Here is a 22,290-nt window from a genome sequence, read left to right as displayed (position 1 = left end):
ATATGCTTCTAGCATTCTTAAAAAAAAAATGAAATAAAAAAGGAAATTTAAAAATCATACCAACATAAAGTAGATAGAACATAAATGTTAGTTATTAACTATTTTGTGTGGTGTATCTATGTGGTAAAACTGCAACAAAACAAATTTTCAAACAATTTTCCAAATTTTTTAGTAAATTTCAGAATTTTTGCACCGACTTTTCATATAATGCAGTAATCTTTTTTTTTTTTTTTCTTTTTTTTTTTTAATTCTAGCTTAGGTCTCCTTCACCAAGATTTTTTTTGGTGCATTATGAAGCAATCGTAGAAAACCGCCTACAACCTAAAAATATAAAAATGAGAAAGCTGTGTATGAAACTTTTAATATTTTTACTTGCTAGAATTATGCAGCTGTAGTGTTTTAGTCGCTTCCCACCCACCACCCCAAACACCTGAAAAAAAAAATTAAATCTATGAAGGTGCCATTAAAATTATTTTGATATTGATTTTTTTTTAGATTTGGTTATCTAGTATTCACTGCATGATAGTAACATTTGAAAACATAGTAATGATGTAAGACAAAACTGATTATTTATAGGGTTAGACATTACATCACATTATGGATGACAGGTGATTAGACTTGACCTTGATATTCCGTTAAGTAGTGTCCCATTCGTCTCTCATCACTAGGCTCTCTGCACTTAGTCACTCCATGGCATTAAAATAAAATGACTAGTTAGAGTAGATATCAAATTTCTAGATTTGGTGTCCATTCAGATCTTCTTTACACAAATAAGATGTAATATTTTAGCTAAAAAAATAGCTACTGCTAAATTGTGTGGTAACCCACCTTTAAAAGTGTAGTATTTAGTTCTGTTTTGTCAATCCTACGTTAACCCTTCTTCACAAAGTGCTTTTTTCTGACATTTATGATTCAATTTAAGAAAAACATCTACATCCAAAAATGCATTACCACAGGTAATATTCCCCAGCCAATGTCCAAGTGATTGTAGATATTTAAAGGGTACCTGTCACCTTAAAAATCCTATTACCCAGCAGATATGGGGTTAGTCTGCAGGTTATTAGTGTTGGGAACATGCCAGGCGCCGGCACTTAGACTCATGATGATAGGAGGAAATTAACTTTACTCCCCCGGCATCATTCCGGTTTCAGTCACCATTTAGTGTATAAAGAGCAGCTGCTTTATCCGCGCCCCCCCCCAGACTGACTGACAGCCGACTCTAATGATGAGCCTAATGTCAGTCAGTGCCGAGGTAGAGCTTGTGAAATTTAGGTTATAATTTATATTATACTTCATCTGGGTATTACCATAGATTTGGCTTAAGGTACTGTCACACTTAGCGATGTACCAGCTATCCCGACCAGCGATATAACACGGTCAGGATCGCTGGTACATCGCTAAGTGGTCGCTAGTGAGCTGCCACACAGGCAGATCTCACCAGCGACATCGCAGGGGTCGGGGGTCGCTACTTACCTGTCACACTAGGCGATCCTGCGTCCTCCCGCCCGGCTCCACGCTCGTCACTCGTCTCTCCACAGGAAGTGCCGCAGGAAGCTGACGACGAGAAACTGTCCTGAACGTTCTCGCGCGATCAGCGATAACCAGCGGGGGAGACGGTCGGAGGTAAGTATCAGACACAGCGATATCACTAGCAATATCGCTATAACGTCACAAGTTATAGCGATATTGCTAGCGATATCGCTTAGTGTGACAGTACCTTTAGGGCATATATTTCTTCTACTGCATGAGCAATCATAAGCAGGTGGTGTCATACAAGGGAGAAAAAAGCACGCCCTCCCCTCCTCACTGATCTCTGGAGCGACTGTGTAGAAATATAGCTGAACCAAGTTATGTATAATTTCAAACCCTTCCAGATTGCATCTCATTGTAGTCATTGTGTGGGGAGGATGACAGCTGACCACACTGTCAGATAAGGGTTTGTAATTATATATAACACACTGTGCTGCATCTCTACACATTAGCTGTATAGGTCTAGTAAGAAGCCGACATGTTCTTATCTCACCTGCATAAAGCTGTCTGATTGTGATTGCGCAATCTCATGCAGGGGAAGAAATACACACCCCCAGAGACAAATCTTACAAGCTAATATCTCTGAAATGGAGAATAAAAAAAATAAAAACTAGAAACGTGATAACGAATCACCGTGCCATACTGAGATGAAAAGAAAAAATAAATACTCAGTGATTGAGTTAATGTAGAGCGTATAACAGGAAACAAATATGGATTTCATCTGTTTGGTAGACACTGCTGATGAAAATGATAGTAGTGTAAATCATATACAGAAATGAATACAATTGCCAGTAGTACTGCTGATTGAAAATTCCCAGTACTTACTGATTGATGCGAATATCTATGGAGAGCTCCCTGGACAGGATGCTGGTTTATGGAGCTGACTGAACAACTGGGATCAAAGTGTTTGCTAGCAGTGCGCTTTAATTATACACCTACGTTAAAGGAGGTTGATGTGCTTCAAAGGATAACAATAATTACTAAATATGTTCCCCACAGCATTAGTGTGAGCCCATGAGAATTATAGACTAAAGCTGGAGTCACACATAGCGACTTACCAGCGATACCGACACCGATATCAAGGTGTCAGGATCGCTGGTGAGCTGTCACACAGACAGCTTCACCAGCGATCAGCACAGTGATGCCGAGCGCCCGGCATCGCTTGCCATCCCTGTAAAAAATAGAATTAAAATAAAAAATATTGTTATTCTCACCTTCCGACGTCCCGCGCAGCCATCCTGCCTCTCTCCACGCTCCGGTCCCAGTAATCCTTTGCGTGAATGACCATGAGACGTCACGGTCTCGCGGGAGCGCGAAGTCTCGCGGTCATTCGTGCAAAGGATCACTGGGACCGGAGCATGGAGAGAGGAAGGCTGCGCCGGACGTCGGAAGGTGAGAATAACAATATTTTTTATTTTAATTCTATTTTTTACAGCTGATCGCTGGTCTCCTGCCTGTCACACGCAGCGATGTGTGCTGGCCAGCGGGAGACCAGCAACCAAAAAAATGTCCAGAGGTTTCTTACAGCGATCAGCGATACCGGCAGGGGGGCCGCTCGCTGATCATTGTCACACACAGCGATCTCGTTGGTAAGATCGCTGATACGTCACAAAAGTTGTGACTCAGCAACGATCTCGCTAGCGAGATTGCTATGTGTGACTCCAGCTTCACTGTGATAGAGGCAGAAGTGGTATAAATAACTTGCAGGTGAAGGCAGCCCAGCTGGTGGAGACACTGATAATGTGCACTATATAAATGATAACAGTAATTAAAAGGAATCCCTCACGGGGCTGAATGCCTAAGATAGTGCGCTTACTTGTAAAGCCTATTCACTTACATGGGCAGGCTGGATGCAGCTGCTGCTGAGCGGTGCTGCATCTCAACACATTAGCTGTATAGGTCAAGTAATAAGCCGACATGTTTTTTTCTCACCTGCATAAAGCTGTCTGCTTGTGATTGCCCAATCTCATGCAGGGGAAGAAATACACACCTACAGAGACAAATCTTACAAGCTAATATCTCTGAAATGGAGAGGAGAAACTAAAAAATAAAACTAAATTTTACTCCAGGCTGCAGCCACTATTACTTGATGTAGCCAGTTTAAATTAGTGATAGGTCCTCTCTAACCAGTTCATCATTCTTAACCCCTTCGCGACATGCACCATATGTATACAGTGCAGCGGGTGCCGCGTTCCCGCAAACCGCTGAATATATACGGCACCATGATCGCATGGGCCCACGCTGAGTGCCGGCGCAATCAAATACGCGTATCAGCCCTATATAAGAGCTATCACTCTGCAGCAATGCCCATAATCGGTGGTAGCATTGATCGTGTGCATTCAACCCCTGTGATACTGCTGTCAATAGTGACCGCGATATCGTGGAGCATCACAGAGGGATGCTTCCATCGGCACAGTACGATGCACAACACGTACATTTATACTGCACTCTACACTGAGTGCTTTCACTGATGTTTCCGTGTAAATCTCTGAAATGCGTAATTCAGATGGAACCCCCGATCGAAGATTCCCTATAACAAGGCAGATGGAGACACTGTGGATGCCGTCTGGATGTCTATAATCTGGCGATGTATGTCTTTTTAGGCATGCATAAAAGCACGATCTGCCACAGTTTTGTGCACTTCTGAAAAGAACGACACCTCTGAACAGAGTTCAGAGTAACTCTGCTGCCACATTATAGTGAATGGATCCCTCGGAAGTTTCATTTGAATTACGTCGCTCGGAGAATTAGATGGAAACCCCGATGTAAGTTCTAAGCGTAGAGTGCCAGATAAATGTGGTCCCAATTGTTGTGCAAAATCTTCCCAACAAAAGCTTCAATGCAATCCACAAAAAAACAAATCCCCGCTCAACTCCATCATCTGTTAATGGAAATATAGGGGGCTTCCACATTACTGGTAGTACAAAGGCTCTGGAAAAACGCTATAGCTCCTCGCCCCCCAAAAGAAATTCAGCAAATTCTGCACTCCCAAATCCAAATACCCCTCTCCCTTCTGAGACCCAGTGTTTGCCTAAACCATATTAAGTGTCCACATGTTTGGCATTTCTGTAACGATGATAGCATGAGCTGGGCACTACAGCGTGCTGGTGACTACAACGTACTGGTGACTGCAACGTAGTGGGCACTACAGTAGGAGTTTTCAATTTTCATTCTGCAACATCCACTGCTGCTTGTTTCTTGAAAACACCAATGGAGAGAAAATCCCAAAGGGGTATAATTTCCAAAATGGGGTCACTTGAGGGGGGATTCTGATCTTCTAGCACTTAGGGTTTCAGTATACGGAGCCTGCAAACTATTCTAGCAAAATCTGCACTCCAGGAAGAAAATAGCACTCCTTCCCTCCCGAGTCTCGCCGTATGACTAAGCAGTGCTGTATAGCCACATGAGGTATTTCCACAATCAGCAGAAATCGTGGAACAAATTTTGGTGCAAATTTTACCCATTTCCAGTGTGAAAATGTAAACTTTGGGGCTAAAACAAAATTTTGGTGGTAATAATGTAATTAATTTTTCATCACTGCCCAATGGTATAAAATTCTGTGACATACCTGTGGTGTCAACATGATCATTGCACTCCTAGATGAATTAATTGAGACATTTGTAGTTTGTAAAGTGGGGCCACTAATGGAGGGATCTGCTGTTCTGGCACCTCAGGGGCTCTACCAATGTGACATGGCACCCTCAAACTAGTCAAGCTATATGGCGTTTCTTCCCTTTTGAGCTTTGCATTGTTCCTCAAAAATAGTTTTCCGACCACATATGGCATATTGGTGTGCTCAGGAGAAATTTTACAGCAAATTTTGGGTTCCATTTTCCCATGTTAAACTTGTGAAAATAAAAAAAAAATTTGGGGCTAAAAAATTATTTTTTGGGGGAAAAAAATGAGATTTTTTTATTTTTGTTTTCATGGCTTATAAACTTTTGTGAAGCACCTGGGGTAAAAAGGGCTCACCACACTAGTTTCCAAAATGAGGTCACTTGAGGTCATTTCCTTTGTTTACTTTGTTTAGACACATCAGTGACTCTCCAAATGCGACATGACACCAGCACAACATTCCATCAAAATCTGCATTCCTAAACATCACAACATCATTTGTGAGCTCTGCCGTGCGCCAAAACAGTAGTTTTTCCCCCACATATGGAGTAACTGCGTACTCATAAGAAAGTGCACAACAAATTTTGGGGTCCATTTTCTCCTGTTAACCTTATGAAAATAAAAAAATTGGGGCTAAAACCGTTTTTGTGGGGAAAATTTGATTTTTTTTATTTTAGCGGCTCAACTTTATACACTTCTATGAAGCACCTTGGGGTTGAAGGTATTTACCAAACAACTAGATAAGTTCCTTGAGGGATCTAGTTTCTAAAATGGGGTCACTTGCGGAGGTTTCCACTTTTTAGACACATCAGGGCCTCTCCAAACTTGACATGGTGTCTGCTAATGATTCCAGCAAATTTTGCATTCAAAAAGTCAAATGGAGCTCCTTCCATACCGAGCCCTGCCATGCACCCAAACAGCAGTTTTCCTCAATGTATTGGGTCTCTGCATACTCAGGAGAAGTTGCACAACAAAATGTATCATGCATTTTCTCCTGTGACCTTTGCAAAAATAAAAAAAATTGGAGCTAAAAACATTTTTGTGTGAAAAATGTGATTTTTTTTATTTTCAAGGCTCAACATTGTTAACTTCTGTGAAGCACCTGGGGGTTCATTGAGCTCAACACACATTTAGGTAAGCTCCCTGATGGATCTACCGTAATTTCTAAAATGATGTTACTTGTGAGTGGTTTAGGTACATTAGGGTTCTCCAAATGTGACATAGTGTCCGCTAATTATTACAGCAAATTTTACATTCAAAAAGTAGAATGGAGCACCTGCTTCCAAGCTCTGCCATGCGCCAAAACAGTAGTTTTCCCCCACATTTGTTGTATCGGTGTACTCGGGAGAAATTGTAACACAAATTTTTGGGTCCATTTTTTCTTGTTACCCATGTGAAAAGAAAGTAAATTGGGTCTACATTAAAATTTTTGATAAATTAAGTTAGATGTTAATTTTTTCCTTCCACATTCCATTAATTCCTGTGAAGCACCTGAAGGGTTAATAAACTTCTTGAATGTGGTTTTGAACACCTTGAGGGGTGAAGTCTTTAGATTTCTGTCACTTTTGGGTATCTTCTGTCATATAGACCCCTCAAAGTCACTTCAAATATGATGTGGTTCCTAAAAAAGTGGTTTTCTAAATTTTGAGGGAAAAACTAGAAATCACTGGTCAACTTTTAACCCTGATAGCTTCCTAAGAAAAAATATGCTTCATAAATTGTGCTGATGTAAAGTAGACATATGGAAAATATTATTTATTAATTATTTTGTGTGACATAACTCTCTGTTGTAAGGGCAAAAAAAATAAAAGTTTGAAAATTGCAACATTTTCCAATTTTTTGCCACATTTCTCATATTTTCCCAAATGAATGCTAGTCATATCAAACAAATTTTACCATTATCATGCGCACAATATGTCACGAGAAAACATTCTCAGAATCGGTGGGATCCGTTGAAGCATTCCAGAGTTATTACTACATAAAGTGACACTGGTCAGAATTGTAAAATTTGGCCTGGTTAGGAAGGTGAAAACAGGCTGCAGGGTGAAGAGGTTAATGAAGAGGGAAAACCCACTTCTCTTTTCAATGAGAGCACCATCCAATATGGACCTGGTGGATCTACCCTTATGACATTCAAAATTGACATCTTATGAATGCATGCTGAAATATGTGTCAGCCCTGAGTAAAACAAAAATGGATTCAGACTTCAGAGTTCAATACATTATGCTAATTCTTTACAGTTCAAGAGAACAGACTTTGTTCAAGGTAACAAAAGCATTCAAATTATTAGCGCAGCTACATAATAAAGTGAAGGTTGTACGCCCTATTATCAATTACCATCACTTATCGGAATAGACTGTTGCTTAGATACATCATTTCCAGTATGTTGCACATGCAGTCAACAAATCTGTCCATTCAAATGTTTCCCTTCCATTTCTTTTAATATACAGTTGAAACCAGAAGTTTACATCCACTATATAAAAAGACACATATGGATGTTTTTCTCAATATCTAATAATTAGGAAAACACTGCACTTCTGTAATTCTGGTGGTGCACAAGTAGGATAACCAAATGAGTCAAGTGCGATGTAGAAATACTTGGCACTAATATAGGTTTATTCAAGAACTCGTCTCTAAGGCCTGTTTCACACTTCAGTTTTTTGCTTCAGTTAAAATCCGCTTAAATGGCGGACAACGGATCCGTTCTTGGACTAATGACAACGCTTGTCACCGGACCGTTATTTTAACGGATCCGTCGAAGGAAGAATTTTAAAGGAACCGCTGCATAGAGAGAGAGAGAGAGAATTTTTCCGCCGCCAGAACAGAGTTTAGGGTTAAATTTCCGAGCGAGGCAAATCCTCCGGGCATGCGCAATGTTAAATGCGGATCCGGCCGCCGGAAAAACGTTGCATGGTCCGTTCAGGCATGTCGGCGGACGCCAAAGTTTTGGCGGATCTGCAAAAAACGGATCGAACGGATGGCCATCCGTCAAGATCCGCCGGTAATGCAACTCAATGGGAAAAAAACGGATCCGCCAAGCAAAATGGCGGATCCTTTTTTTTGCACAATGGCAGATTTTGACGGATTTCAAAAAACTGATGTGTGAAACAGGCCTAAAGGGTACTTCACACATAGCGAGATCATTTTGAGATCGCTGAAACGTCACAGGTTTTGTGACACAACAGAGACCTCGCCAGCGATCTCGTTATGTGTGACACATAGCGGCGACTGGTCCCCTGCTGCGATATCGCTGATCGTGCTCGAATGACCTAGGCCATTTTTTGATCGTTGGTGTCCCGCTGGCCAGCATGTGGGACGCCCTCCCAGGGCCGTGGGGTACTCGATACCAGGCCGGTGTCAGGGGAATGTGTCACAGCAGCGGTGACCCGGTCCGTGGCCCTGGGCACCCAAGTAATGGGGGAATGTAGTTAATGGAATGGAATAGTTTGTGACGCCACCTGTGGTGCTCAGCAATGGAGGTGTCAAGCCGACGCTGCAGACAGGTCCTCTGGGACAGATGGTATGATGCAGCAGTGATGGTATAGCCCTCCACAGGCAGGGCTGATGTCCCAGGACAGTGTAGTTGTAATGGTTGTGGAAAGGCGCAGGCAGTGTAAAGGATGGTACGCAGATGTAGCGGTGCTGAGCGGGTTGGCGCAAGAATGAACGGAGGACACCGAGGCTTGCAGTTCCAAAGCTTTACTCACAGTCTGCGGTACACAAGGGTGCCTGCCTCCGGGCCGTGTCCTCCGGGTCAGAGACTCAGCCAACCTCCAGGCGAGATGGAAAGCTCCGCTCCAACATTCCGCCAACATGTACCTTTCCTGAACGACTCCTCTATTGCGCCTTAAAGTGTGAAGATCTCCAGTACCGTGGTACCCTGGAGTTCCTCCTGTCTGATGTTCCCAAGAACTCTACTTGTATGGCAGAGAGCTGTAGCCTGCTTCGGGGACTCCCTCTTCCTGAGCCCCGGCTCTCTAATCAGTTGCTGTTGTGCCCCAAGTCTTAGATGGGAGTAGTGCATTTACAGCCAACTACTCCACCGGTGTCTGCTGCAGAACCATAAGTGTCCATACAACCTCGGGGACCGGGCCCCGGCCTTGCGCTGAGAACCTATAGGCAGGGTTCCTCTTCCAACCCACGTCCTCTCTGTTCTCCTTACTCCTTCATTCTGTACTGATCTTTCTCTCTCTTATGGAAGCTTAGGTTGCAGTTCTATGTCTTTCTCCTTCTTTTCCTTTCCCGTGCTAGCTGGCTCAGATCACTGAGGCAGCTGCAGCACTCCTTCCTCCATCCCTTCTTCCAGGGAGTGACTTCTTACCCGCCTGATCTTCTGCCAGACTGAACCTCTCATCCTACACTTTCCCACTCTTTTATGTATCTTAACTCCACCCACCTCCCAGTACATCCAGTGTTCCAAGCAGGGAACCACCAAAGGTGCTCTGCTACTCTCTAAGCACTGAGCCGCAATGTGGTTGTGCAGAACTACCCTGTTGTGTGGGGTGTGAGTGTTGGAGCGTGGAAAGGAGTTCCCACCTTACCTGGATGGTGGGGCACTGCACCTTAGGAGAAGGTGCAGTACCTCTGTGGCGACCGAGCCTCAGGAGTGCCACATACACGCCGTTAAACACAGCATGTCCGCGGGCTGCAAGATAAACAAAGTTGACAGTACAGGAACATACAAAATTTTTGTAATGCTGCATAAACATTTCTTATACCAAACTTCCTAATATAGGAGGCATCGTTTCTTGAACGTTACAAACAATTCTTAATTAACTATCTAAATTTCAAGTCAAAAAGTGTAATTTTTCATACTTTATGCAATTCTAAGTGCTGTTATTTGTGACTCACTATCACTCCAGTATTATTCAGCTTTCCTTCTCTAGTACACGTTTCCTTTCTCTTTCTAGTGTACATTTTCTATTCTCTTTCAAGTGACACCTGTGATACCTGGTTCACCATTCACATTTTCAACTCTTTATTTAAATCGCTCTTATCAAAACATTTCTCACTCTATATAAAAGCCATTTCCTATTTGCTAATATTCTCATAAGATACATCATTATCAAAAATACTTTGCATTAAAACTTTCAACAATTATTCTTGTAAGTGCTGGACACCGCTTCCAGCCGGCATCTCTTGCAGTGTCCCTTGAGGTAGACATCATCTTCGAAAAGTGTCCTTTTGTAAAATCTTGACATCATCTTCGCAAAGTGTCAATATGTAAAACCAAGAGAGGGCACCTAAAGAGGTGCAACTATTTAGAATAACAGTTTTGGATCATACAGCGTTCATGATCTCCTCCATTCCAAATGTAGAAACGCTGCCAATCAAAACGGCAACTCTGTAAAACCAAAAACTAAACCATGATATGCAATAAAAAGGCACAACGGTGCTAAACAAACCCTCCTGGGTCACGAGAGTTACAACTTATTTTTAATGCTGGTCCCCTTCTGGGGTTCTGGAAGCCGATTGAAAACTGCTACCAGATGTGAAGAATGCATTTACAGTACTCAAATATTCCTCCTCCAGCGGAGTGAAGTTTGTGGCTTTCTGTACTTTTGGTTTAGGCTGCTTCCAGGGGAGATGCTCTGGGTTACCACCTCCTGGTGGGTTGATGGCTTTCCGATCCATTGCTGCCTGAGGTACAACAGGGGCGGCAACAGGTACCGGGGAAGGCACACACGCTTTCTCCTTCAGGTAAGTAGACAGTAGATCTTCTGGTATACGCCGGATGTTTAACGCGTACCAGCCACGTAGTCCTTCATGCAGGGTGTAGGTAACATACTCCCCTGGCTGCAGGTCATGCGCTGGGTGTCCCTACCGAAGGTGAGACTCCACGTCCCTCCGGCTGAAGAATAAATCAGAGATCCTCTGGGGGTCTGAAATGAATCCAAACCCCCGTTCCCAGATCACATTGAGGACCTGTCCCCATCCAGCCGAGTCCCGAGGACCGTAGCGACCTGTGCGGGCCTTCTCTTTCCCATCCAGATCTGGGCCTAATACCGCGAGCCGGCGCTGCTCCCTCTCCCGGTGCTCAGCTGCCAGTTGCCAGATGGTAGCTCGACAATAGGCCTTAGTCTTCTCTTCCTCCTCCCGGGACCTGCTTTTACCCACTGGTGGACGCGCCACCACCATTAGGGGTTCAGATGCCTCCCCTTGGGACTAGCATCCCGGTCCCAGACAAGGTCCAGCACGACCTGTCCTGCCGCTACTACGGGCGTACACCCCAGGGCCTTCCCAGGTGCAGGGGCTGCAGTCATACCTGGGACCTCCTGGCGGTGCTCCGGCTCCGGTACAGGCCTGAGATGGTGGGCCGCTGCAAGGATATCCACCGGAATGGCGGGTCCGGGTGCTGGCGGTGGTGGAACGGATGATGGTTTCGGGTCCACAGGGGCCTCCGATGGGACCTGCGCGGCCGCGTCAGGTCCAGGCGAGAGCGCGGCCTCGGCTCCCGGGGTATCCGGTGACTCCTCCGGGCAGGCCGCGTCCAACTGTATGGACAGCGTGGAGGTGTACACCGGCGCTGCCTGGGGACAGTCCGGTGCAGCGGTGGCAGGTACTGTTGGTGAAGGTACCAGATCCAGAGGTGCCGGTGGCGTAGGCCCCTCCTGGGCATGCGGCCTGCTCAGCCTCCATAAGGCCTCCTGCCTCAGTCGCAGACGGCACGTCAGCTGGGCGATGTCGTCTTCTAGCTGCTGGCGGCTCATCTCAGAGACGGGGTCGGAGCCTTCAGCCATGGCACCGGGGAGATCCGACTTAACCTCTGCGCGCTCTACAGGCCTCCTTCCCTCTCCAAAATGGCGTTCTGGCATTCTTCCTGCCTCGGCCCCTTTCCCGCCACTGGCTTCTTCTGCCCCTCCTTCCGGGGGAGGCGTCTTCTTCCAGCACCTTCATACCAAGCCAGTATACGAACCCCTCGGGGGGTGGGCCATGTTGCTGTCACATAGTAGTTCAGGCAGGGGAGGCCCAAGACTCCTCGCTGTCTTTTCCTAGGATCTCCTATCTCTTCACGCCCTTCTTCTCCGCGCCAGCGGCCATTTTTAATATTCATGTCACAGTCTATTAAATTGGGTCTTCTGCACATTTTCAAAAGTTCAAAGTCCAACAAATCTTAGGCACTCAGAACCCAATGGCATCGGGTCTCGTCATCCTGTTCGTGACGCAAAGTTGGGTCGCCCTCCCAGGGCCGTGGGGTACTCGGTACCAGGCCGGTGTCAGTGGAATGTGTCACATCAGCGGTGACCCGGTCCGTGGCCCTGGGCGCCCAAGTAATGGGGAAATGTAGTTAATGGAATGGAATAGTTCGTGACGCAACCTGTGGTGCTCGGCAAGGGAGGTGTCAAGCCGACGCTGCAGACAGGTCCTCTGGGACAGATGGTATGATGCAGCAGCGATGGTATAGCCCTCCACAGGCAGGGCTGATGTCCCAGGGCAGTGTAGTTGTAATGGTTGTGGAAAGGCGCAGGCAGTGTAAAGGATGGTACCCAGATGTAGCGGTGCTGAGCGGGTTGGTGCAAGAATGAACGGAGGACACCGAGGCTTGCAGTTCCAAAGCTTTACTCACAGTGTGCGGTACACAAGGGTGCCTGCCTCCGGGCTGTGTCCTCCGGGTCAGAGACTCAGCCAACCTCCAGGCCAGATGGAAAGCTCATCTCCAACATTCCCCCAACATGTACCTTTCCTGAATGACTCTTCTATTGCGCCTTTTAGTGTGAAGATCTCCAGTACCGTGGTACCCTGGAGTTCCTCCTGTCTGATGTTCCCAAGAACTCTACTCGTATGGTAGACAGCTGTAGCCTGCTTCGGGGACTCCCCTCTCCTGAGCCCCGGCTCTCTAATCAGTTGCTGTTGTGCCCCAAGTCTTAGATGGGAGTAGTGCATTTACAGCCACCTACTCCACCGGTGTCTGCTGCAGAACAATAATGTCCATACAACCTCGGGGACCGGGCCCCGGCCTTGCGCTGAGAACCTATAGGCAGGGTTCCTCTTCCAACCCACGTCCTCTCTGTTCTCCTTACTCCTTCGTTCCGTACTGATCTTTCTCTCTCTTATGGAAGCTTAGGTTGCAGTTCTACGTCTTTCTCCTTCTTTTCCTTTCCCGTGCCAGCTGGCTCAGATCACTGAGGCAGCTGCAGCACTCCTTCCGCCATCCCTTCTTCCAGGGATCCTCACTCCTGTCTGAGTGACTTCTTACCCGCCTGACCTTCTGCCAGACTGAACCTCTCATCCTACACTTTCCCACTCTTTTATGTATCTTAACTCCACCCACCTCCCAGCACATCCAGTGTTCCAAGCAGGGAACCACCAAAGGTGCTCTGCTACTCTCTAAGCACTGAGCCGCAATGTGGTTGTGCAGAACTACCCTGTTGTGTGGGGTGCGAGTGTTGGAGCGTGGAAAGGAGTTCCCACTTTACCTGGATGGTGGGGCACTGCACCTTAGGAGAAGGTGCAGTACTTCTGTGGCGACCGAGCCTCAGGGGCGCCACACATGCATTGCTGTGTTTGATGCCATAACATGACGAGAGACCTCACTGAAGCACACCTATTGAGGTCGGAGTCATCAGAATAGCTGCTGTGTGACAACCGCCAAGGTCGTTATATGGATCGCCGCGGTCGTTATATGGATCGCCGCATCGTTGCTGCGTCGTTGAGTAGATCTTGCCTGTTTGACAGCTTAGTAGCGACCATGTAGCGACGTACCAGCGATCCTTACCAGGTCGTATCGTTGTCGGGATCGCTGGAGCGTCGCTATGTGTAACGGGACCCTAAGTCACAGAGGAAAGTGAATAGCGGCACCAGTGTTAAAACATGTAATCCTTTATACAGAGGAGTTGAGCCAGATTATAAAGCGCTGGCTTCTTTTCTTTTTTTGCATGTTGGTTTGTGGCTGACCACCACTTTTGCCGTGCGCGCTGGGTTATGTTCGCCATTTTTTCTGTGTTCACTGGGTTGGATCTAGGCTGCTGTGCACACACACAGCAGCCCCGCCCTGCCCCAAGCTTTATTTAATTGTGCACCTGTGTCTGAACCTGCATTGCCCTTCATCTATGTTTGCTGGTCAGGCAATGTGTGGAGGCTAAACCTGATATGTCTGCATTCAGACCTGGTTGGCCTTCATCTGCACTTGCTTTTTCTGGCTTCATGGGAGCGATCCAGAAATGTTCAGGTACACATTGCATTTAAAGTGGTCTTGCTTTTAATGTATCTAGGAGGCCGTAATGGCACAGTGTTTATTAAAAACGTAGAGTAGGACCCACCACATGAGATTGCCTTGGCGCGGCGGGGTGGCTCAATTGAATTGATCAATTTTTTTGCCAAATATCTCATTTTGAATACAGTTAGATATTATGTGCATTTGCACTTTATGTCATGCGTTCTAACCTTAAGCAGCGCTGGCTTCTTTTCTTTTTTTGCATGTTGGTTTGTGGCTGACCACCACTTTTGCCGTGCGCGCTGGGTTATGTTTGCCATTTTTTCTGTGTTCACTGTGATGGATCTAGGCTGCTATGCACACACACAGCAGCCCCGCCCTGCCCCAAGCTTTATTTAATTGTGCACCGGTGTCTGAACCTGCATTGCCCTTCATCTATGTTTGCTGGTCAGGCAATGTGTGGAGGCTAAACCTGATATGTCTGTATTCAGACCTGGTTGGCCTTCATCTGCACTTGCTTTTTCTGGCTTCATGGGAGCGATCCAGAAATGCTCAGGTACGGATTGCACTTAAAGTGGTCTTGCTTTTAATGTATCTAGGAGGCCGTAATGGCACAGTGTTTATTAAAAACGTAGAGTAGGACCCCCCACATGAGATTGCCTTGGCGCAGAGGGGTGGCTCAATTGAATTGATCAATTTTTTTGCCAAATATCTCATTTTCAATACAGTTAGACATTATGTGCATATGCACTTTATGTTATGCGTTCTAACCTTAAGCAGCACTGGCTTCTTTTCTTTTTTTGCATGTTGGTTTGTGGCTGACCACCACTTTTGCCGTGCACGCTGGGTTATGTTCGCCATTTTTTCTGTGTTCACTGTGATGGATCTAGGCTGATGTGCACACACACAGCAGCCCCGCCCTGCCCTAAGCTTTATTTAATTGTGCACCTGTGTCTGAACCTGCATTGCCCTTCATCTATATTTGCTGGTCAGGCAATGTGTGGAGGCTAAACCTGATATGTCTGCATCCAGATCTGGTTGGCCTTCATCTGCACTTGCTTTTTCTGGCTTCATGGGAGCGATCCAGAAATGCTCAGGTACGGATTGCACTTAAAGTGGTCTTGCTTTTAATGTATCTAGGAGGCCGTAATGGCACAGTGTTTATTAAAAACGTAGAGTAGGACCCCCCACATGAGATTGCCTTGGCGCGGCGGGGTGGCTCAATTGAATTGATCAATTTTTTTGCCAAATATCTCATTTTGAATACAGTTAGATATTATGTGCATATGCACTTTATGTTATGCGTTCTAACCTTAAGCAGCGCTGGCTTCTTTTCTTTTTTATCAGCATAAGTGTCCAAATTGTCCTTAAACTGAATGACTTCCGTCAAAAGTATGGGATATCCTTCCACAATCTTCTCACAATAGTTGGTCGGAATTTGGGCCCATTCCTCCTGACAAATCTGGTGTAACTGATCTATGTTTGTAGGTTGCCTTGCTTGCACCTGCTTTTTCAGCTTTGCCCATACATTTTCAATAGGACTGAGATCAGGGCTTTGTGATGGCCACTCCAAAATATTGACTATTTGCAAGTAAGGCGACCTACAAACCTGGATCAGTTACATCAGTTTTGTCAGGAGGAATGGGCCAGAATTCCGATCAACTATTGTGAGAAGCTTGTGGAAGGATATCCCAAACCTTTGACCCAAGTCATTCAGTTTAAGGGCAATGGTACCAAATACTAATGAAATGTATGTAAACATTTGGCATTGCAGTAAGTAATAAAAATGCATTAAACATTCCCTCTCTCATTATTCTGGCATTTTGCAAATGTAAATAATTATGGTAATCCTAATTGACCTAAAATGGGAAAGGTTTATTCTGAATTCATGTCTGATATTTAGAAAAACATGCATATATGTCTTTTTATATAGTGTACGTATGTATGATAGAACCAAGTGGTCTCCCATTTTAGAGATACAGTAGACAAATTCCTGTAGTTTAGATGAACTGAAGTTTCTGTACATATACCACATTTAATAAATACAGTTAAATATAAGATCATTGTATGTCCATAGCCAAGAAAAAAGCAACATAATCTGATTAAACAGAGAATCGTGACCACTGCCTCTTCCATCTGTAATTAAATGAGGATTAACTGACTTGCTTGTTGGATGCAGAATGAGCCAGATCTATGCAACAGGAATATTTGTGTTCCTGTCCAAAATGGAAAGTTCCCTTTTTGGTGCAGACACTTTGAAAACTTTACACATAATATATTCTTGTATCCTATTGGGTATTTTTTTTTCCTTTTCCCATAGTTGCAGACTGTATTTTTATTGGTCAGTAATTTATGGTGTGTTGTCAAATGTCAAGGGAAAAGGGACTGGGTCGTGATTTGTATTATCTCAATGGCCCCTCCACTAGCTTGGTATCAAACCTAATTTTCGCGGAGGGTTAATGATCGAAGACCGTGTTAGGGCCATGGTATAGCTTATAATTTGTAGACCCTACAAGGAAGATGATGGCTCAGTGTGTTGTATTCTCATTTTAACACTTGAGTAAAGTTTGAACAGCGTACAAAGAGGCATCAAGAAGAAGATGGATAAACTTATTATCGGCTGCCTTCTGGTCAAGAGGCAAACCATTTAAAGTGTACTTTATTTCCGTCTTGGTAAACGTTAAAGTGGCCCACAAAGTTAATCATGATAATTGAGATGCTGTGTCTGAAGTCTTTAATAAGAATGCTTGCAAGCTTCAAATACACCATAAGAGAAATGCACATCGTCCCCTGATTTATAAACATGAATTCCTAATTCTCCAGAGAGGCAGCTACATTGTCTTCGACTTTTGTTCTAAGTGTGAAGGATGTTGCTAAGAAACTGATTGCTAAGGGTGATCAAGAATTGCTTGCAAGGATTTTTTTTTTATGGTGGACACTAAAGATGAGATAAATCAAAACAAACAAAGTAATTTCTAAGTCAAGGTGAAAATCCATTTTGGAAGCAGCACAAATGATTTGAAAGCCACTAGAGAGTGAAGAGGACTCACACAGCATATTCTATTTAAAACTACTGTACAAACAGGTTTTCCCACCTCCTCCTGCTGGCAACCTTTGACATTTATTGCAACTGAAATAGAATACGGACCTCACGTATGCTTGAATAGATGAGTGACAGCAGCCATTGAGACATCTTTCAAAATTATTTAGCCAGGGCTACCATCCTTACCTTATCTATAAGATGTAAATACTTATGTCCCAAAAAAAATTGAGAAAAGTATTCAAGGAGCGATACCTTTGTTGGTTAACCAGAGAAATTATATTCACAAGCTTTCAAGGCTCAGAAGGCCCCTTCATCAGGCGTATACTAGCCTGATGAAGGGGCCTGCTGAGCCTTGAAAGCTTGCGAATATAAATTTCTCTGGTTAGCCAACAAAGGTATCACTCCTTGAATACTTTTCTCAATTTTTTGGGGGACATAAGTATTTACATCTATTTTTCTGGCTAACACGGTACCACAATATTATTTTGTATTGTACATCTTGTCTATAAGAAAAATGTCTGTTTTGCAATTTGAAAAAAGAAAATGTATGATACTGCCTGCCAACTACCTTATTCTAGGTTTAACTCCAATCTAAGACTGGCAATGTACAGGCAACCGCTGCATAGCCAGTTTTCAGGTTTCAGAGATATCCGTTTCTATTACCATTTTTTTACCCCTTACCATGAGGGTCTATTCAACAGTAAAGAACAGTAAAAGCTTAGATTGTAAATAAGAAAAATATTACCTTTTAACTAAGTGACACCACAGCTCTTTTATCTGCTTCAGTTCTCTACATCAGGTATTTAAATAGAATCTGTCACCAGTTTTGTCCTGTGTGAAGTAAAACATTATCCTTATTCAGCTCATGTGCTGCAGTCTATCAATGGTTATACAACCCATTGACTCCCCCTGTACACCCCCCATAAAAACCTGCGCTGTATGTTAATCCGATCGGTCTGGTCAGATGGGTGTGGTTTCTGTGGTCTCCATCCCTCCTTCTGGCTGCTCTGTCCCTCCTCCCGGCTACTGATAGCCACCCTCCTGCTGTAATTGAGGTGGATGACGCCTTCTGCGTCATCCACATTGTCGGGCAAAATCTCGCACCTGTGCAGAGAAATTGCTGGCTCCCGCCTGTGCACTATGCTCTGTTCTATTGCGGGAAGAGCCTAAATCATAGTGGGAATGTGCACTTATATTTTAGGATCTGCCCACAATTGTGCAGAGCATAGTGTGCAGGAGCGAGATTTCGCCCCATCTATGTGGATGACGCAGAAGGCATCATCAACGTCATTTACAGTAGGACAACAGTGATCAGCAGCCAGGAAGGGAATGGAAACAGTCAGATTGGGGTGCCAAGGGCCCACCAGTAGCCAACTTTACAACTACATGCAAATGTGACATTATCTTCAATCACAAATTTATATAACAATGAACCGGGTAGATTATTGTCTTTACATAGTGATTCAAGTGCCAAGTACTGCTCATATAAGAGGGTGGAGGCCCACTCTTGCACAGTGACCCACCAGAGGATTCGCCTGTTCTTTTTTTATGTAGTCTAAGCCTGGATGGAGACCACAGAAACCATGCTCAACGGACCAGATTTATGTGATTAACATAATGTGCAGAAGGCATCATCCACATCAATTACAGCAGGAGGACTGCTATCAGCAGCCGGGAGGAGGGATAGAGAAGCCGGGAGGAGGGATGGAGACCACAGAAACCATGCCCATTGGACAGGATTAACATACAGCGCTGATGAACTACAAAAGTTTTTTTAGAGGGTATACAGGGAACTTAGGGGATTATATAACCATTGATGGACTGCAGCACAGGTGCTGCTTAAAGTTATAGTTTTAGTTGACACAGGACAAAACTGGTCACAGGTTAACTGAAAAAGATTCCTCTTCAGGACAAAAATATTGTAATAATAAGTTTCATAAGCAATACAGCTGCCAGCTTACATTGGACAAACTGTCGTTCTCAACAGTCAATGACATAAGTAATCTTAATAAACAATTTTTAGCCTTTTGATCTGAAGACTGGTCATCCCTAAAAACCTTTATGTTAGAATATTAAAAGGAATCTGTTAGTAGGATCACCCCTCCTAATCCGTCTATATGGGTATGTTAGTCATAGAAAGATAAATAAAATGATGCCTTGATATCTGTCATCCAATGTCTTATTCCAGACAAATCCATATTTTTCTTACATGTAAATAAGCTGTTAAGATCTATGGGCGGGACACAGATCTCCCTGAGAATCTGCCTGCATAGGTTATTTTAAATGAAACGGGGCGTTAGCAGTGTTAGACATGTAATGACTGACGGCTTTCTCTCCTGATCTACATTCCCTTTAATATTCTAAAAGAGCACTTTTTCAGGGATGGAACCTCTTTTTCAGATAAAAATGCCAAGAATGTGTCTTTTTATCTGAAGAAGAGGAACCATTTCTCAAAGCAGTTTATTTTTAGACTATTAATAAATGCTTTCACACTTCCAAAATAGTGTAAATGCGTGGATTGTTTATTTTTTCAAGGAAGATATTACACCCTAACACATTTTTTTAAATGATGACCAGGTTCCAATCAATTATATCAAAATGATTTTACATGTATGAATCATCCATATGCACAACAATTAGTTATATATTATCCTATTGGAATAGAGAAAAGGAACATGTCAAATTCGTTGACATTGACATTATGGCTGTGCCTCATTGAATAACATTGGTCTGAGTGCAATACCTTTTCTTAGTTGCACTCGTCTGATTTATGCGGTGGTGTGAGTGAGCCCTTAATCTGAGAAATGTGACTTTATTTTTAATGTAATTAAAGGTTACATTTTTAACTTCTCAAATTCTGTTTGATATTAGTGTTGATGGAGCACTGAAATGCTCGAGTGCTCGGTACGCGAGTCGATCATGTGGGACGCTCAGACGTGCTCGACTCGAGTAGTGAGCAAAGTGGAAGTGAATGGCCAACTAGAGCTTTTTTCCAGATCTCTCTCTTTCACTCTCTCGACTCAGATGATTCAAATGAGGTTCTTAGGGATATCCGAGCACTCAAGAACCACTCGATACTCGGCACTGCTCGATACTTGAGCAATGTGGAGCACGATCGCCCATCACTTTTTGATATAATTTTTTTCCCCCAATTAATTTCATAGATAATACTAAGGCATGTAAAATGGTGGTTTTCCATGGAATCCATTGCTATGACTGCTTTTATGCTTTGGTAACTTGAAAAGAGTAATAAAATTTTACAGGTTTGCAAATTAAAGTCTTCTTTCGATATTTCTCTATATCTCAAGCAACGCGCACCAGCTACAATATTGCATGTTGGAGGACCCAAAATGGACAATTCTTGCCCTTTCCCAGTTTCAGTCTCATTCCCTTGGCCAAATACATATTGTTACTGAAACATACAACATAAAAACTGAATGTGAACTTTTTATTCGGTGCATTTGATATACAAGAAAACTGCACAGGTCAGCCCCCTGTCTGAAAAGCTTTTTAAAGAAAGGTATATAACCTCAGGAACTTCACTAGTAATGGGGTGGTCTTAAACAAGTCTGCTTAACAAATGACAAAAAATGAAACATATTGTACCTAGTTAGAAGACTTTAACAGACCTAATTTAGAAGGAGTGTATTGTGCCCATGTTTAAAAGAATTGTTCTGGACTGAAATAATGATGACCTGTCTATAGGGAATATCAGTTCAGTTGTTTTTTTTAACCAATTAATTGATAGCTGTCGAAGTGGCCAGTGGAAGTAGACAGTATACAGAGCTGAAACACCCAGCTCCCTACACTCTGGACTGGCTGTTCTCAAATACAGCAATAGTGTATTGTACCCATTCTTAAAGGGATTGTCCTGCACTGAGATATTTATGATCTGTCCATAGGGTAGGTCATCAAATTCGGTTCAGTTGTGGTTCTCCATCCATTAGTTGATACACTGTGAAGTGGCTTTATTAGGGTAATCTGAAAATGCAAAAGTGTGGACAAAATGTATTTTAACCAGTGATCGCCAAAATAAAATAGATGACCGTATAATACCTGACTGCATTTATCAAACAGAGTGATCAGCACTTCTGTCTGACATCCCATCCTGGTTATTAGAGAGCAGTGGCGGACATACTGCCCACACCCTCTGTCCATATATCAAGACGTTGCTAGAACTCCTGTCAATGACCTGCAGTGACTGATTGGCACAAAAACACACATTACTCTCTTTTACACTACTTGCTATAAATCCTATCCTGATAAAACATGAATATTTTACCTTGTTTCATGTTTGAAACATTAATATTATCTATATACATTACTGGATAACACAAGAACCCTTCCTCTATAAACTCTGAAACAGATGTCACCTACAAGATAAAGTAGAACACCTGCCCTCAGTGGATTAAATTGTGAATTTTAAATCACACAACAGCATTAAAATTCCATCTTGATGCTCTATAAAGTGGCACGGATTAACATATAGAAACTACCTCAAAGTAAATTGGCTTAGGAGGATTACCTTCATATTCTTGATAGTAATCTGTACTGTAATGACAGAACAAGCTTTACAATAGCATTTGACAAGTTTATCTCACTAGCTCATGATAACGTAATGTTGGAATAATTTGCAGAAGATTATTATATTGTAAGATTTCAAAAGTGGGAAGAATATTTCATCTAAAGAAATGAAATCCCCTGTTCCCTTCCAATTTTTGACTTCTCTAATATTTAAAGGTGTTTTCCAGGACTGACTTTTGGATTTTTTTTTAAATCACTCTTTATACTAATGTTTTACATTTTTGTGCTTTCCTTTCTGATCCGATGTTCTCATGCGTTTTTTTTTTATATCTTTCTGTTGCACATGTTATTTCCCCATTTTTGTGCAGGATGCAGAAGAACCCTTTAGTGTTGGCTGGGGTAACTGCGGCGCCTTTCACTGTGG

Source organism: Dendrobates tinctorius, unplaced genomic scaffold, assembly GCF_039654945.1.
Source record: "Dendrobates tinctorius isolate UK_male_01 unplaced genomic scaffold, ASM3965494v1 ptg000003l, whole genome shotgun sequence".
NCBI classification, from domain to species: Eukaryota; Metazoa; Chordata; class Amphibia; order Anura; family Dendrobatidae; genus Dendrobates; species Dendrobates tinctorius.
This window is presented reverse-complemented; position numbering follows the sequence as displayed.